Genomic DNA, 18,169 nt, shown 5'->3' with positions numbered 1-18,169 from the left:
TGTCAAAGATTTTTTTTAAAAAAAAAAAAAACCCGTGGCCTCTGGCCATCCTTAAAGATGGAAATCTCCATTCTGCAAATCAAGACTGTCAATTCCTTGTGATGTTTGGCAAGAACCTTAATTGAGGTATTTTTATTTCATAGATAATGGACATTCCAATAAGCTGCCTGTCAATTCCTCCTGATGTTTCGCAAGAACTTGAATGGAGGTGTTTTTATTTTACAGAGAAGTGACATTCCAACCGCTGTGGCTGCAGGTTTTCACTGGAATCTTGTAAATTGTACAATTCATGGTCCAGAAACACTACAGGGGGTGGGGGGGGGGCGAGGGAATGAGATTTTGACAGTATTTTTGACTCGTGCAGTAGAAAACTTGGTGTACTTATTATTTTAGAAAGCTTAGATCCATAGCCAGGACTAAAATTTGGCTCTTGGTGATTCGAGGAGGACTTTGGATTGACTAACTGGACTCTTTGTCCTGGGTCAAGCAGGACATGAGAAAAAAGAAACACAGAATTCTCATCTATGGCTTTTTATTCCTTACCCTCCCCCCTTGAAATGGGAGGTGATGTAACTGATGTGGAAAAAATTGCAGGAGGCTGATCTCTTGAGGCAAACAGAATGGTGTTTTCAGCCAAGCACTTAAGATAGCAACTGAACTTAAAAAAAAACATGCCAACTTGGGGCAGAGAGGGGGGGGGGGAAGGCTTGGGCCATGCCAAGCTCCCTAATCTTGACGTCTTTGTCCTTTGTGGGTTTTAGCTTTGGCACCAAGTCGAGCTGCGTTCTGGCCCGTAGATAGCAACGGGTTTCCTTCTGGTACCTTCAGTAACCTTGGTCAGGGGTGTGATAGTGCTGAGGTCTATTTAGGCTGGCATTGTGCCAGGCAGCCAAGGAGATGGTTTTAAAACAAAGGGAAGTGAGTTGATTGTGAGCTTGCCATGTCTGGTGGGACTCTGCATAATCTCACTGGGGGTGGAGAAAATCAACCAGTTTAAGGAGCTGGTTGCTCCCTAGGGCACCTCTTGAATTTAGCGTCTTGGTTTGAAAGGTACTGGTCAGTGGTAGGTTCCGGGTGGTACGGCCCTGTACGGGCATACCGGTGGTAGCTGGGAGCAGCGGCAACCGTACCGGAACGGTGGCTCATTTGGCCCACCCACTCGCTTGCATTCCTTACCGCTTTTTGATGCAAAGGGGCCAATTGCACATGTGCGCACAGTGTGTGGCGCCTGCGTAACCTCCACCGAGCACCTGAGTGTCGCTGGGTGGTGGCGTGCATACGCATGCGCAGCGCATGTGCCTGACGAGGACGCCTAGCCCCGTTGCAGCATACCTGTTGTGACGGGATCTGGAACCCACTACTGGTACTGCTTGCCTGGCCAACGGGGGTCTTTGCTGTGTTGATGGGTATTACAGGCAGTCCTCATTTAGTGACTTCCTTATTTAGCAACTGTTTGCAGTGATGACAGTGCTGAAAAAGTAACTTTAGGAACAATTGTTGCATTTCTGACTTATGATGGGCTTGTAAAGCAAAGGAAAGCTGAAGTCTGATCATCATAAGCATAGTTGCAGTTTCACTTACGACTGCTTTGTCAATTCTCCCAATTGTGGTCATTAAGCAAGGACCACCTCTATGTGCTTCTCAGCTCATTCTTTACAGTTTCCCCACACTTTTATATGTCTTGCTATTGCTTCCAATCATGGGTTCACACATTGCACTAATCCGTAGTGGAGTTTAGTTCAGTAGGGTTTACTGATTGTAATTCATTATAGGCGTATAATTGTATCATCGTTGAAGTTGATTGTAGATATAACTATAGATTTATGTATTTGGGAACCTAATCAGTTGTGTCTTTTCCATTAAACACATCCAGGTCAAAAACTTGATTTACAATAGCTCATTTAGTAACCATTCAATAGCTCATTTAGTAACCATTCAAACCATAACGGGGTTGAAAAGTGTGATTTATAACCATTTTGCACACTTACAACCATTGCAACATCTTTATGGTCACGTGATCAAAATTTAGATCCTTGGCCACTGGTTCCTATTTATGACGGTTGCAGTGTCCTGGTGTCATGTGAACAGCTTTTGCAACCTTCTGACAAGAAAAGTCAATGGGAAATAATTAATACCCTTAGTAACCACGTTGCTAATTTAACAACTGCAATGATTCTTAACAACCATGGCGACAAAGGATGTAAACCATAACAACTAAAATTTTGGGCTCAATTATGGTCGTAAAGTGATGCGGTGGCTCAGTGGCTAAGATGCTGAGCTTGTCGATCAGAAAGGTCAGCAGTTTAGCGGTTCGAATCCCTAGCGCCACATAACGGAGTGAGCTCCCGTTACTTGTCCCAGCTTCTGCCAACCTAGCAGTTCAAAAGCATGTAAAAATGCAAGTAGAAAAATAGGGACCACTTTGGTGGGAAGGTAACAGTGTTCCGTGCTCCCTTGGCATTTAGTCATGCCATCCACATGACCACAGAGACGTCTTCGGACAGCGCTGGCTCTTTGGCTTTGAAATGGAGATGAGCACCGCCCCCTAGAGTCGGGAACGACTAGCACATATGTGCGAGGGGAACCTTTACCTGTACTTTTAACCATGTTATTAATGTAACAGCTGCAGTGATTCCTAACAACAGTGGTTCGTAAACCCCAACAACAAAAATTTGGGGTAAATCGAGGACTACCTGTAGTCTAAACAGTAAAGCCATAGTCAAAAATTCCATTTAATTTTTACAAGCACAAAAGTTGTTTTCAAGTCGAAACTGAGCTGATCTCTGATTAAAGCAACCATTTTTGTCATATCTGCCAGCTCCGTCTCTTTCCACTACCTGTTCGTGATTGAAGATGAATTATTTGGTTCAAGAAGAGAACTTTGGGTGATCTTTGCAGATGGTCTCCATTTTAAGGAAATGTGGAAGCTGTTGTTCACGCTTCCTGCTGAGCTGTGGTTTGTGGAATAAGCCACAATGGCTAGGTTCACAAAAATCTTAAGCCATAGCCTATAATTACAGACCACGGTGGTCACAGGGTGCAGCGAACCATGAAGAGATTCATTACATGCTGGCTTTATCCAAACCAGAGGTTTAATTTTAAATTGGAAAAGGATCGTATTGTTCTTTGAATAGAAAATTCCGCCTTTGTAAAGTGGGAAGACAGTCATCTCTTTGGTTGCTTAGAAGTGAAATATGCTTTGATACTGTATTTGTATTTCACTTCTGCGATATTTGTGACATTGTACAGGTAGCCCTCAAGTTACAACCACAATTGAGCCAAAAATTTTATGTTGTTAAGTGAGACATTCTTTAAGTGAATCTGGCTTCCCCATTGGGCGCAAAAGGGGATCACATGGTCTCAGGACACTACAACAGTCTGTTCTGACCTAGGCTTCCTGATACATTAAAAGCACATGATTAGAAAACCCTCTTTTTATTTCAAAGGCTGTGAGTTATGTTCATTCACAACCCGTAATGAGTCCCAAATAGTTGTAAAGAGTCCTACAGTAGGCTGCCAAAGTCCTTCGGGATAAGGCTGATAAGCACCCACCTTTATCTTCTTTGAAAACCTTGCCAAAGACTTAATTGGCAATTAGCTAGGCAAGACCACACAGAGCAAAGAGTCAAACACAGAGCTTCAGAAGGTAAACTGACCAGCATGAACCAAGTTGCTTCCTGCAATCACATGCCTTTTCTCCGCCTTTATGTCCTATGGGAGGGGCCAATCGCATCCAAGCCTTACTCCTGAGTCGTCCCTTCTGTCTTAACTGTTCTTGACTTTTGGCAGCACTGTGCATGCGCGCACTGGGAACAGGGGGAGCCTGTTCCTCTGCCTCGCTGCTGTCTGACTCTGGAGGCTCCGGAGGCAGCACATAACTACCAGATGGCCTTGGTCCCCTCTCTGCCTCTGACGCAGAGCCCTCGCCCGAGCCTTCCCCAGACTCCAGGACTGGCCCATGTTCCTCCCCAACGTCCTCACTGTCTGAATTGTCTGCCAGCTCCGCAGTCCACCAGCAGACCACAACACCATCATAAATATGAGTCAGTTGCCAAGCATCTGAATTTTGATCACTTGTTCATTGGGATTCTGCAATAGTCCTAGGTTCCTTTTTTTCAGTGCCGTTGTAACTTTGAATGATCCCCAAATGAATTGTTGTAAGTTGGGGATTACCTAGGTCAATACAATAGCAGAGTTGGAAGGGACCTTGGAGGTCTTCTAGTCCAACCCCCTGCCTAGGCAGGAAACCCTATACCATTTCAGACAAATAGCTATCCACTATCTTCTTAAAAACTTCCAGTGTTGGGGAATTCACAACTTCTGGAGGCAACTTCTGTTCCACTGATTAATTGTTCTAACTGTCAGGAAGTTTCTCCTCAGTTCTAGGTTGCTTCTCTCCTTGATTAGTTTCCACCCATTGTTTCTTGTTCTACCCTCAGGTGCCTTGGAGAATAGTTTGAATCCCTCTTCTTTGTGGCAGCCCCTGAGATATTGGAACACTGTTATTATGTCTCCCATAGTCCTTCTTTTCATTAAACTAGACATACTCTGTTCCTGCAACCGTTCTTCCTATGTTTTAGTCTCCAGTCCCCTAATCTTCTTTGTTGTTCTTCTCTGCACTCTTTCTAGAGTCTTCACATCTTTTCTACATCATGGCAACCAAAACTGCATACAGTATTCCAAGTGTGGCCTTACCAAGGCCTTATAAAGTGGTATTAACCCTTCACGTGATCTTGATTCTATCCCTCTGTTTATGCAGCCTAGGACTGTGTTGGCTTTTTTGGCAGCTGCTGCACACGGCTGGCTCATATTTAAATGGTTGTCCAATAGGATTAGATCAGGGGTCTCCAACCTTGGCAACTTTAAGACTTGTGGACTTCAACTCCTAGAGTTCCTTAGCTAGCAAAGCGAAGCTGGCTGAGGAACTCTGGGAGTTGAAGTCCACAAGTCTTTAAAGTTGCCAAGGTTGGAGACCCCTTACCAGAGATGGGTTCCTACCGGTTCTGACCGGTTCGGCTGAACCAGTAGCAATTTGGTGGCTGGGGTTGCTGGAACCGGCAGCGACCCAGGCCTGCCATGCCCCCGAACCGGTTGTGGTGCCATTTTGATTTTGGGTTTTGTGCATGCGCAGAACAATTTCCATTGCAGAAATGTAATTTTCCCCCTTTTTTAATGTTTTGCACATGCGCACACCTTTTTAGATGCAAATGGGCATGCAAGCATGTGTTTGGTGTGTGCGCAGGCGAAGCCAGCGCATATGCACAGAATGGTTTGCGTGCCGAACCAACAGTAATGCTGGCAAGAACCCACCCCTGCCTCTGCCCTGGATTTCATTTCTGTTTGTTTAAATTTCATTTAGAACGTAGCTTTGATTAGAATTGGCAACACGGCACCCTCCAATCGCTTGGCTGCTGTTTCTATGGCTCCTGACCCTTTGGCTACACAAACCATGGCTTATGAGAGCTGCATCCCTGAACATCTGGAAGGAGCAGCTTGCCTGCCCTTGTAGCACTTAAAAACAAATGTGGATGTTTCAACTGCGGCTGACTCATCAACACACGTGCCTCCCATTTTCTTGCTGAGGGTTGAGTGTGCGAACAATTTTGATTGACAATAATTCCCCAGGATAAATGAACTGATGAATGAAAAGTCTGTGGCCTTTGAGTTGTGTGTGGTTAAGCACACGGCTTGCTTTAAATATTAAACTTACCACCATGCACCGTGTCATTCTTGAGAAGTAAATATATTTATCTATTTGGAGAATGTGTCCTTAACCACAACGGGTCAGAGAATGGGCTGCGTGCCATATGATTTTTTTTTTTTTGCATGTCATTAAATGACAGATTACACTAATCAGGCTGTGTTGATATGTTTGGTTTCTTTTTCAGAAGAAGAAGGGGAAAAAAAACCCTGCAGAAAATGACAGCCAAATGTTTTAAAGGACTGATACAATGATGAAACGTCTTTGGTTGAAACACGGGAATGTTTATATCTTAAGTGAACCTTGATTAATTTGACTTCGGTGTTGGTAATGAAACTAAGGGCTGTTTATCTATTTGGTCACGCCTGCAAATACAGTGGCATGGAATGTAAGACTGTACACGGGTGTTCTCAAAGGAAGTATGAAATGTTGTGAATATTTCACCTTTTTTTTTAAGACTTTGGATTAGTGCACAACTCCTGGCAAATTTATAAGCTGACCCGTGTTTTCTTGGCAGGGAATATTTGCTTGGTCATCTCCTGAGTTGTTTTCTCCAATGTCCCAGTCTAGTTTACAGCCCTGAGATTTCCATCCAAATATTAACCAGATCCAACCTGGCTTAGTTTTTTTTTTTTTTTTTTTGGAAATTGGTTGGTGATGCCCTCAGCTGCTGCTGTTGTTGTTTGTATCCTGAGATTGGCTGCCAGTTAGAAGGTTGTAAACTTAAAACTTCAACTTCCAATTGGAAACAATAGAAGGGTTTCCTGGAAATTTCCGGACAGATTTGAAAAAAGATGCTAGCTTTTGGGTGCAAAAGTATTATTTAAAAGCAGGAAAATGCTACCGTTTGGACTGAGCTGCCTTACTGTCCACTTGAAATAAATGTTGCTTATAATGTGAGTTATAATGTAAACTGAGCGGTGGCTCAGTGGCTAAGATGCTGAGCTTGTCGATCAGAAAGGTTGGTGGTTCGAATCCCTAGCGCCGGGTAACAGAGTGAGCTCCCATTACTTGTCCCAGCTTCTGCCAACCTAGCAGTTCGAAAGCATGTAAAAAATGCAAGTAGAAAAATAGGAACTACCTTTGGTGGGAAGGTAACAGCGTTTTGTGCACCTTCGGTGTTTAGTCATGGTGGCCACATGACCACAGAGACGTCTTCGGACAGCGCTGGCTCTTTGGCTTTGAAGCAGAGATGAGCACTGCCCCCTAGAGTCAGGGACAACTAGCACATATGTGTGAGAGGAACCTTTACCTTTATAATGTGAGAAAGCTCGAATCTGCCAACCATAGAAACTCACATTCACATCAATCAGCAAATAAATATGGAAGGGTTATTTAAGGTTTGTTTAAAAAAAAACAGCTGTGTTCATTAGGGGTGAATGAAACTGGTAGCATACCAGGGGTGATCCTAGCAGCTGTAGAGTATATTCACCCCAAATTGGAAAAGCATAATCAGAAACAAAGCTAACGGGTGTTTAGAAGTTTGTGTGTACTAAGTTAAATGCGTAGAAGGAACTGGATAGAAATACCATATGTTTTAAAGACAGGCTGGAACTAAAGATTGGTAGCTTACCTTTAAACCAAATTGTCTAATCTGGTGTTGTTCTACCTGGAAAGTGTCTGTCTGTCTAGTGAATTCTAAGAATTGAAAGTATGTCAAATAGAATGTAAGATTCTACCTTGGATGCCAACTGGTGAGAAAATAATATATGGACTCTGGAGATTGCCACTCATCCAGGTCATGGTTATCCCAAAGGTCCTTTTTCAAGAGGCAAGTAGACTTTTTTTCCCCCTTGAAGGCATTTTGCTTCTCATCTAAGAAGCTTCAGAACTGAAGAAGCTTCTTAGACGAGAAGCAAAACGTCTTCAAGGAAAAACAAATAAAGTCCACTTGCCTCTTGAAAAAGCTGGTTTGTTCAAAGGTAGGTTTTGGTTTTTTTTACAAAAAAACCTTTAAAACTTTGATTTAATCTAGCCTCTATTTCTGTGATGGCAAACGTTTGGCACGCGTGCCACAGGTGGCAGGTGGAGCCCCTCTCTGTGGGCACGTGAGCCGTGGCCCCAGCTAAGGTCCACCATGCATGCGATTGTGCCTCCTGCCAGCCAGCTGATTTATGGTTGTCTGCCACGCATGGGAGGTGCGCACGAACGCACAGGGGGTTATGCGCGGGCGACGAAGGGGAGCACCTCATTTTTTTTATCCCAGGAGGCTTCATGGAGGCATGCTAGGCCCAAGACTGGGAGTGCGTGGATTGCAGTGGTGTCACATGTGCATGTATGGGGGGGGCAGAGCGCACGGGGGGGCATTGCATTATGGGTGTGGGCACACCGGTGCATGCTGTCGCACACACACACACACTCACACTTTTTGCACACGAGGCCCAAAGGGTTAGCCATCACTGCTCTAGTTGGTTTTAAAAGTGGATCTTAAGTAGCATTTTTTTCCACGCGTGTGTTTATGGAATAACATGTTTCAAGCACCAATATAAGCAGAACTTTGCAAGGTGGGTTCAATGTGTTTTTGAGCTCAGCAGGCTGAGCATTCAGTACGGAGACCTGTTTGAAGAGTAAGCGCACGGACATCTGTTTTGTTTTAGGAGAAGAATGGAGGAAGTAGCGTTTTGGGAGAAAATATTGCCAGAAATGAAGAAACTTAAGTTGCCTTTGTGTGTAATCATTCTCAACCAGTTGACAGAGCCTGCTGTTTTCTTTTCATTTACTAATCTCCTGTGGGATTTGTAGAACATTTATATAAAGGGCAAGACATACATAAAAGCAAATGGGATGTCTCATATATTTAGGCTTGAAATATGTGTTCAGGTCAATATAAGATACTAACCTGATTCATCTTAATTTCCTTTTTTAAAAAAAATTCTCACAAGAGAAGAATAGAACTCGGTGTCTTCACACAGTCCTATTTGTGGAAGATCAGTTCTTGATATGGCCGGTTTAGAAAGATGCTTAGGCTGCAAAAGTTATGGGAAGCTGAGATAACAGAATGACAGAATTGGAAGGGACCTTGTAGGTCATCTAGTCCAGCCCCCTGCCCAAGCAGGAAACCTTACACCATTTCTGACAGTTGGCAGTCCAGTCTCTTCTTGAAAGCCTCCAGTGATGAAGCACCAACAACTTCTGATCATAGAGCCAAGGTCTCCAAACCTCAGTTTAACCTGCACCAGATTGGTCGACTGCAAGGAATAATGGGAGATATAGTCCAGAGCACCTCTGCCTTATAGATTCACTCCTAGGCTTGTAGACCATTGGACAGTGGTGAAATTCAATTTGTGTTACTACCGGTTCTGTGTGCGTGGCTTGGTGGGTGTGGCAGGGGAAGGATACTGCAAGATCTTCATTCCCTCCCCAGTCCAGGGGAAGGATATTGTAAAATCCGCAAGTTGTGTCTGACCCATCGCGACCCCATGGACAATGCTCCTCTAGGCCTTCCTGTCTTCTACTATCCTCTGGAGTCCATTGAAGCTCACACCAACTGTTTGGTGACTCCATCCAGCCACCTCATTCTCTGTCGTCCCCCTTCTTCTTTTGCCCTGAATTGTTCCCAGCATGAGGCTCTTCTCCAGTGAGTCCTTCCTTCTTATTAGGTGGCCAAAGTATTGGAGTTTCCTCTTCAGGATCTGGCCTTCTAAAGAGCAGTCAGAGTTGATCTCCTCTAGGACTGACCGGTTTGATCGCCTTGCAGTCCAAGGGACTAGCAGGAGTCTTCTCCAGCACCAGAGTTCAAAGCCCTCCATTCTTTAGCGCTCAGACTCCCTTATGGTCTTTTTTATGACACACAGTAGCGTTCTTTGAAAGTTCTGGACAGGTAGTCTTCCAATTATGACCACAATTCCTGACCACAATTCCTGTTGCTAAGCAAGGTGGTTGTTTAATGAGCTGTGCCTGATTTTATGACCTTTTTTTCCCATGGTTGTTAAGTGAAGTACTTCATTAAGTGAATCGCATGGTTGTTAAACGAATCCGGCTCCCCAAATGTGACTTTGCTTGTTAGATGTCGGCTGGGAAGGATGTAAATGGTGATCATGTGACCTTGGGATGCTGCAAACATGATAAATGCATGTCAGTGGCCAAGCACCTGAGTTTGATCACATGTCCCTAAGTATGCAGCGACGATTGTAAATGTGAGGACTGTCTGTAGGTCACTTTTTTTCAGTATTATTGTAACTTGAATGGTCACGAGATGTGACATTGAGTCTTTATTGATTAGCCCTTGGGCCATATCAAAGTGCAAAATTCCAGAAACAAATGATTACTAAAATTTGATAAAAGCAATTTAAAAGTGGAATTGAAAGTCAAGGACTACCTCCATAAATGGTTCCCCATAACTGGAACAAATACAAGACTTGCAACCATAATTGAGCCCGGCATTTCTGTTGCTAAGCGAGACAGTTGTTCAGTGGTTTTTGCCCCACTCTACGACCTTTCTTGCCCCCGTTGTTCAGCGAATCCCTGCAGTTGTTCAGTGAGTAACACGATTGTGAAGCGAATCATTGACTTGGCTTCTCAGAAAGTCACAAAGGGGATCATGTGGCCCCGGGAATGCTGCAACGGTCATAAATATGAACCAGTTGCCAAGCGTCTAGATGTGGATCATGTAACCATGGGAATGCTGCAACGGCGGTAAGTGTGAAAAACAATCATGTCCCTTTTTTCAATGCCAAATGATCAGCAAATGAAGGGCCATAAGTCGAAGGCCACCTGCACATCTATGAACACGGAAGCGCAGGATTCCAGATTCTGGAACAGATCCCGCTCAGGCGTGACCTACGTGAGAAAGGGGGGGAAAGCATCACCTTGGGAAGTGGGGCAGGACAGGGCGTAGAGCTATGTAGCATCTGCAGTGGGCACGTATCCTCCTTATTTTATCTCCGGGGCTCTGAAGATGCCAAGGCAGAGAAGACCTTGCAAAACTTTTTTCTCTTTCCTCGCAGGTGGGCTGATGTGGGATGGTGGCGGTTAGATGGCTGATAACCCTGAGATTTGCACACCGGGAAGGGAATCTACAGGCTGCATCTTGTAAGGGTGTGACTTTTGAACAGGGAGGCGAAAAGAGAGACATTCTTCCACGCTCCCTGCACTGTTTGACGGCGCTGAACGCAACCGTATTTCGTATTCTCTTAGGCTACGTCGGTCTTCCAAGTATTCTAATTATTTCGTAGCTCGGGGCTGCCTTTTGCAGCGTGGGTGTTGTTTGATCTTTGCCGGCGCATTTGAGTGTCTAGCAAAGGGATCCCCAACCTTTCCGGTTTTGCAGGGCGGGGCGGGGGAGAGGAAATAGTTCCTTGCGAGTGGCAGGCAGGGGTACGCCCACACAGCTCCATTTGCACGAGCGGCGGGCACTCACACATGGGCATGAAGCTGCATTTGAATGCAACTTCATGCACACATGCCCACCATGCGCGCCAAGGAAGCTATGCACAGGTGCTCAGCTGACACTTCCAGTGCCCAGTTCTGAATGGGCTGCAGCCCAGGAGTCAGAGACCCCTGGTTTAGTGTATTCAAAAGTCCCTCCCGGCTTTGGTTTCCTGAGCAAGATGTAGAAATGGGATAAAAACAGAGGTAGTATTCAGCAGGTTCTGATCAGTTTTGGAGAACTGGTAACGGAAAGTTTTTTTTTCAGAATTTTTATTTATTTTTTATTCTTACATACCATTTTAAGTATACATTCATATAATGGTTATTCTTCTTTACACTTATTATTTCATTTAATAGGTTTTAATATACAGTTTGGGTTGCTTTATTTACCATCCCTTCCTCCTGTTGTAACACCACCTCATTTTCCCTTTCTTTTCTCCCTCCCTACCTTATCTACTTCCTTCCTTCCTCCTCTCCTTCCCCTTCCTTCTTCCCTTACCTCTCCCTACTCCTACTCTTCCTCTTCCCCTTCCTACCCTCTCTCCTTTCCTTCCTCTCCCTTCCATCCTCCTCTCTTTACCTCTTTCTTCTTTCCACTGTCTTCCTTTCATTCTCTCCTCCTCTCTCCCTTTCTTTTCTATTATTGTAGGTGTCTCTTTCAGGTCTCAGTTTATATTTCCTTCGGATGGTATTTCCACAAACCCAAATATAATTTGGTATCATTTCTTATTCCCTTACCAGTGGTGGGTTTCAAAAAGTTTTAGAACCTCTTCTGTAGGTGTGGCCTGCTTTGCGGGAGTGGCTTGCCGGCCATGTGACTGGGTGGGAGTGGCTTGCCAGCCATTTGACCGAGTGGCTTGGCAGTCATGTGAGTGGGTGGGCGTGGCCTATTTGTAAAATGTGATGAAACTCACTTAACAACGCTCTTGCTTAGCAACCAAAATGTTGGCTCAGAAACTCTGGCATTTGAAGCACGCAAGTCTTAAAGCTGTCAAGTTACAAGACCCTTGCACCCCTAACCCTTTAGAAAGAAACTCCCAGGGGTTTTAAAACTTGACAGCTTTAAGACTTGTGGACTTCAACTCCCAGAATTTGTCCTCTCACTCTTCATCTTGATGATGTGCGGACGGGCGGGGGGAGGGAGCTGGAACCGGCTCTAAATGGCACTGTAGATTTGTGGAACCTCTTCTATAGAAGAGGTTAGAACTGGCAGGAACCCACCCCTGCCACCAAGCCATGCCACGCCCACAAGCCACACCCACAGCAGTAAAAAGTAGGGAAAAAATTGAATCCCACCACTGGATGAAAAACCCCTTCCTAAACCATCCTCAAAGCTTGTCTTGCTGCAAACAGCTATGAGATGTTCTGAAAGGACTAAGGATTAATTGATGACTTTCTGCTTGCATTTTTTTCTAGTTCCTAGAAAGAGACTCATAAGATTTATTCTTGAGAGTGAAAGGTTTTCCAAGGGACCACTTTTTTAAAAAAATGCTTTAAAAGTGAAATATAAGTTGGCCACGCCCATCCAGTCACATGACCCTCTCCACCAAGCCATGCCCACAGAACCGGTGGGCAAAAAAAAAAAAAGGATTTCGCCACTGTGGCAAACCCCTTCATCACCCCGTGGAGCTGGTCAGCTCTGCAAACGGGAGAGCTTGTTTTGTATAATTGGAAGCCTTTAGGTTTCTTTCACCCATACGCTTGTTTCACAAAATCAGGATCGTCATTCAAAAGGGGGGGAGGGGAAGAAACGAAAAGGATCCTCAAACCAGCACGTTTGAACAGATCGCTCATTGTACAGACTTCAAAGGATGGAGCTTTCTCAAGATGCAAAGGAACCCCAGCTTCGTAATTTAACCTTTTCAGAAACGATGCTGGTCTGAAGAATTTCCACTAACGAGATACGCCGGGGTTTGGTTTGGTTTTTCTGAGAAGAAAGCATGGCTGCTTTGTTTGAAGATTAGAGAAGAGAACATGGTGATGTAGAAATAGCAGCAGCCACCCACGGAGCATTAGGCTCACATTATGTTCACAGAGCATTGTGCCCCCATGTGCAGGGTGCACTCCATTTCAAAGAAGTGAAACTGGTGTCTTTCTCATTTGCCCTGGGTGTGAAGCTTCTCTTCTTCCTGGAGAAGTTTTTGATCAAAAGGAGAAGGCATGACATCTTCATCTTGAACGGTTGCTTTTCTCTTCTCTTCTTGAAAGCTTCCAGTGATGAAGTTCCCACCACTTCCGAAGGCAACTTCTGTTCCATGGGTTGATTGTTCTCCCTGTCAGAAAGTTCCTCCTTGTTTCTAGGTTGAATCTCTCCTTGGTCAGTTTCCATCCATTCTTCCTTGTCTGGCCTTCGGGTGCTTTGGAAAATAGCTTGACCCCCTCCTCTCTGGGGCAGCTCCTCAAATATTGGAAGACTGCTATCATGTCTCCCCTGGTCCTTCTCTTCACTAGACTAGCCATGCCCAGTTCCTGCAACCGTTCTTCATATGTTTTAGTCTCCAGTCCCCTAATCACCTTGGTTGCTCTTCTCGGCACTTTTTCTAGAGCCTCATCATCTTTTTTTATAGTGTGGTTGACCAAACCTGAATGCAGTACTCTAGATGTGGTCTTACTAGAGCTTTATAGAGTGGTATTAGTACCTCCCTTGATCTTGGTTGTATTCCTCTGTTAATGCAATTTAGGATTGCATTGGCTTTTTTGGCTGCTGCTGCACATGGCTGGCTCCTATTTAGCTGGTTGTCCACTTAGACTCCAAAATCCCTCTCACTGTTTCTGGAGAACTGCTGGTTTAAAGAGAGCTTTGCCCACAGATTTGGAAATAAGAACTGATGATATTGCCTAGTTTGGGTAATGGAACATCTGCCAGAAAACCACCAAGCTCAGAGAGAACCTCAGATTTGGAAAGGCAGCTTTTCCTTTACCATCCTTTAAGCCAGCTAAACCAGTGGCACAGCATGTTCAGGGAGAGACCATCAAGTCACAGAGTGGCTGAGATTCTTGTTGATGAATTTGGTCTCCTCGGGCTAAAATGGGAATTAGTTATGATTTTGTGCATCTACTTCTTGCTCAGCCTGAATGGTGTGTCGATTTGCTTCGGTCTTTTACAGCTTCTCAATAGCTGTTTCTACTTTCACCAGCATGTCTTTCAATCTTTTAAAGTTTTCTGGCAAGTTCATGTCTGGGCAGGTAGGAAATTGTCTGTGTTGCCTTTGACCTGGTTCTCAGCCAAAAAAAAACCCATTGCAGGTGTTGAGATTCCTTTGAGCCTGATTGCCTCCTCCTCCTCCTTCTATCTCTGCCTTCTCTCCTCCTCCTTCTTCATCCCTTGTTACTCTTTCTGTTAAGAGTTAAACCAAACCACAAAGATCCAATTCTCTCACAGTACAGTGCAAATGAAAGAAGTTAGCTTGGTTTCCTTCACGTGTTTCTCATTAGTTTGAAACATTTCCTAGGCCTGTGACTTGGGAGCGTCACAGGCCGAAAGCATCAGAAGGGCATAGGTTTTGTCTCTTTGCACTGCACGGTGGAGTCGTATTCATGTCAGAGGGAGAAAAGTGAATGAATGAATCTGCCTGTGCCTTAACTTTGTTTTAAATGTTCTTCTTTCTTCTCATCTCCCCTTCCTTCCTTGGCGACTCTTCTAACAAACTGGATGGTTTTAAGCAGAATATTCCCCGTTGGCTGATTCCTGCAATGCAAGAGCAAGCAGAGACAGCAGTTCTAATTTCTTTCTGTGGTCCCAGAATAGCCTTTGGATTGTAGCATTACGTTTTGGCTTCCTTTAAATCAGCAGTTTTTTTTAAATAAAAAACTCCCCTGTAAAATCCATAATATTGTTTCCCATTTTCTTAATACAAAGAGTGCAATAGCTGACTGGCTTCCACAGCAATCCACAAGTCTCAAACGATTTTGATTTTAACAGCTAAAATCTGTGTTTTCCAAAACCTAAAGAAAGGGCTCTGTTGAGTTTGACTTCTGGTGACCCCTTGGGCCATCTCCATGTAGTTCAGCGGAGCTTCCATTTGTTATAAAACTTCTTTTTCTGTGCATGTTGCTTAAAATGCTGAACTATTCTACTCCCCAGCCAAGTAAAGATTGATCCCTGTTAGGTTGAAGAAAAGCTAGATAAACGGAAGCCTTTTCTCCATTTTTTGCACAAAAAGTACACTTAATAGCCAATTAATGTTTAGTGTGGGTAGAATGAACACTTGGATATCTTCAGTATGGTACAGTACTCGCCATCCTAGGCCCAACGTTTGGGAAGCCAGACTCTGCCTGTCACAAGCCAGGGCAAAGGGTGAGTGATGGAGGAGTAACACCTCCTTAAAAAACCTTGGTCCAGCTGGCCCAGCTGGGAGCACCTCGTAAGGGCCCCTTTCCAGGGTTACAGGAGAAGACGGTCCAGGGTTTTGAAGGCGGAAGAGGGCTCTACGCCCCAATGGCAGATAAAGCGGCAGAGCCATCTTCTAGGAGAAGGGAAACTCTGATTACAAACCTCCACTGCCTTGTGGCTACATCCACTACTGGAAAAGGCTTCAGGAGTCAACCTCAAGGCAAAATCCAGAGCCGGAGTCCCGGAAGCAGTTTGTGACTGTGTACAACCACGTTCTGGTACCTCCTGCGATGCAGCTGGAACCAATCGTATCGGCTCTGCTGTTCCATTGGACTATTTCAGCGGAATCTGCTGTTTGGGTAACAGTCTATCCTCCATATTAATCTACCCAGGCCTCGTGCTCTGGAGAGGACACTCCAGCTTTGACCTCTTTCCAGAGAAAGACACCATCGTCTTTTGAGACTGAAGGATGTACCATTGCCATCCTAATGGTACAGTAAGGAATGGGACAACTCTTGACAGCCAACTCACTGCAGGACAATTTAACAATTTCATTATCTAAAATAAGTGAAAAATTATCGTAATTTTTGTCATTCACATTTCATTTTGTCCCTCCTTTTGCCTCCTTTCTTTTAACAGCTCTATTCCACCATTTCCTTGATATTAGTGTAAGTCTTGTCCCACAATGAGTTGTCCTGCAACAAGTTGGCTGCAACAAATGATCATAGACCTGTGCAATAGGTCAGGAGAAGAAGGAAGTGGTAAATCATCCACAGCTCGCAAAAACCACAACCTGGGTCCAAAGAGGAGTCTTGCCACTTCGCTATTGAGGATGGGGGTTTACAGTAGTGGCCAAGACGACCTTACTTAGGAATAACCGCTTGGTTGAAAACCGAGGTTAACTCTTGGTCTGTGTCGTTTTTGATGGCAATAATGTGGCAATTGTTTGCTTCTCAGTCTGGCCTATAGTCCCTGGAGGTTTGGCTTGCTCAGCTTCCTGTGCTAATAGGGTTGGCTAGATGCTACCACTTGGCTAAGGCATCAAATCAAAGGGAGATTAGCCAGCTCCACCAAGCCTTCAAAGATAAAACTCCTGGATATGGCAATCTGCCAGGAATGTCATCTTCCTGCAGGCCAGGAATGCAAGTTAGTCAGGGGCTGCGTGCATTGATTGGGAAAACCCGTTCAACTAAACAGAGGAGAGTTAACAGCTTTCAGGTCACAGAACATCTCTTTGGAAGCTTTTATCTGTCTTCTTGGATAGTCTCCAATTTTATCTCAGGAAGGTACGTAGTATTGTATACTGCTGTAATCTGAGGATAATCTGAGGATTCTGATAAAGGAAATCCCGATTTAAAGGAGACAATACAGCAAGAGGAATGAGGAGGAAGCAGACAGATATGGCAGAGGGGAAACTCCAGACAATAAACTTAGATCTTTCCTGGAAAAAAGGGCTCATCTGACCATCAGGAGAACTTTAAGGTTGCAAACTCATGCTTGTATTTCTGGGAAATGGCCCCACTGAAATCTGTAGGATGCATTCAGGTGAGATGAGGGCTGATACGTATTGCGTATCAGCGCCTGAATTGATTAATTTTTAACAAGGGATTGGGGGATTGGAAAGACGACCATCAAACAATGTGGCCACATTTGTTAAAATTCAGATTATAACATCAGTTTCCAGGCCCCTTACGTATTTTGCTAATAGACTTACTAATATTGACATAATACGGAGTATTTAAGTACTATAGCAGTTACTTTACTTTTTCTTCTGCTAATTAGCTTGGGGTGTGTGTCTGTCTGTCTGCCTGCCTGCCTACCTACCCACTCTATCTATCTATCTATCTATCTATCTATCTATCTATCTATCTATCTATCTATCTATCTATCTATCTATCTATCTATCTATCTATAGAATAGAGCTGGAAGGAAGCTTGGAGGTCTTCTAGTCCCCTGCTCAAGCAGGAGAACCTATACCATTTTAGATAAGTGACTATCTAGTCTCTTCTTAAAAACTTCCAGTGACAGAGCACCCACGATTTCTGGAGGCAAGCTGTTCCACTGGTTAATTGTCCTCACTGTTAGGAAGTTTCTCCTTGATTCCAAGTTGCTTCTCTCCTGATTAGTTTCCATCCTTTGCTTCTTGTCCTGCCTTCAGGTGCTTTGGGGAATAGGTTGACCTCTTCTTCTTTGTGGTAACCTCTCAGATATTGGAAGACAGGTATCATGTCTCCCCTAGTCCTTCTCTTCATTACACTGGACATACCCAATTCCAAACATTAGATCCATTGGATAGTCTACAGCAATTTCCCTTTTGTATTTTGCTTGAGGAGTTCCTTCTTTTACTTTGATCTCAAAATCCTGAGGTTGCAGCTGCTTGTGGAAAATTGGATTGCTTTTGATGACCCACTGGAACAGGCAAGAGTGTTATACAGTATTATACATTGCCTACCCATTCAACCTTCAAGTGTTGTGCAAATGATGTAACATGGATCTTTGCTCAGCATGCCCGAAAGTTGAAACTGGATAGAAGAAGACTTGAGCTGTACATAGGATGAAATGGCTGACAGTCAGTACGGTGGAGACTTCTGAGTTTGTTGCTTTGCTGATGCGTGTGCAGGCGGTTGACCTCCTGAATGTGTTCCTGGAACCAGTTGGCTTCCAATGGATGTGGTGGAATAGAATTTTTGTTCTGGTTTGAAAGAGAAGAGAAGACGGTTGCATTCAGTAAGATTGTTTCCAGACCGTCTCTGCTGCAGAATTAT

The 18,169-nt window shown here is 44.3% G+C and overlaps 1 protein-coding gene across 1 annotated transcript in view; it reads left to right on the top strand.

The window, feature by feature from the left end:
• COL4A5 (collagen type IV alpha 5 chain) overlaps nucleotides 1-18,169 on the top strand; it is a 152,861-nt gene that overhangs the window by 10,839 nt on the left and 123,853 nt on the right. The window lies entirely within an intron of this gene.

This window comes from Natrix helvetica (assembly GCF_964273705.1).
Source record: "Natrix helvetica genome assembly, chromosome: 11".
NCBI classification, from domain to species: domain Eukaryota; kingdom Metazoa; phylum Chordata; class Lepidosauria; order Squamata; family Natricidae; genus Natrix; species Natrix helvetica.
Note: the sequence above shows the minus strand (reverse complement) of the source record. Positions and strands in the feature narration are given on the sequence as shown.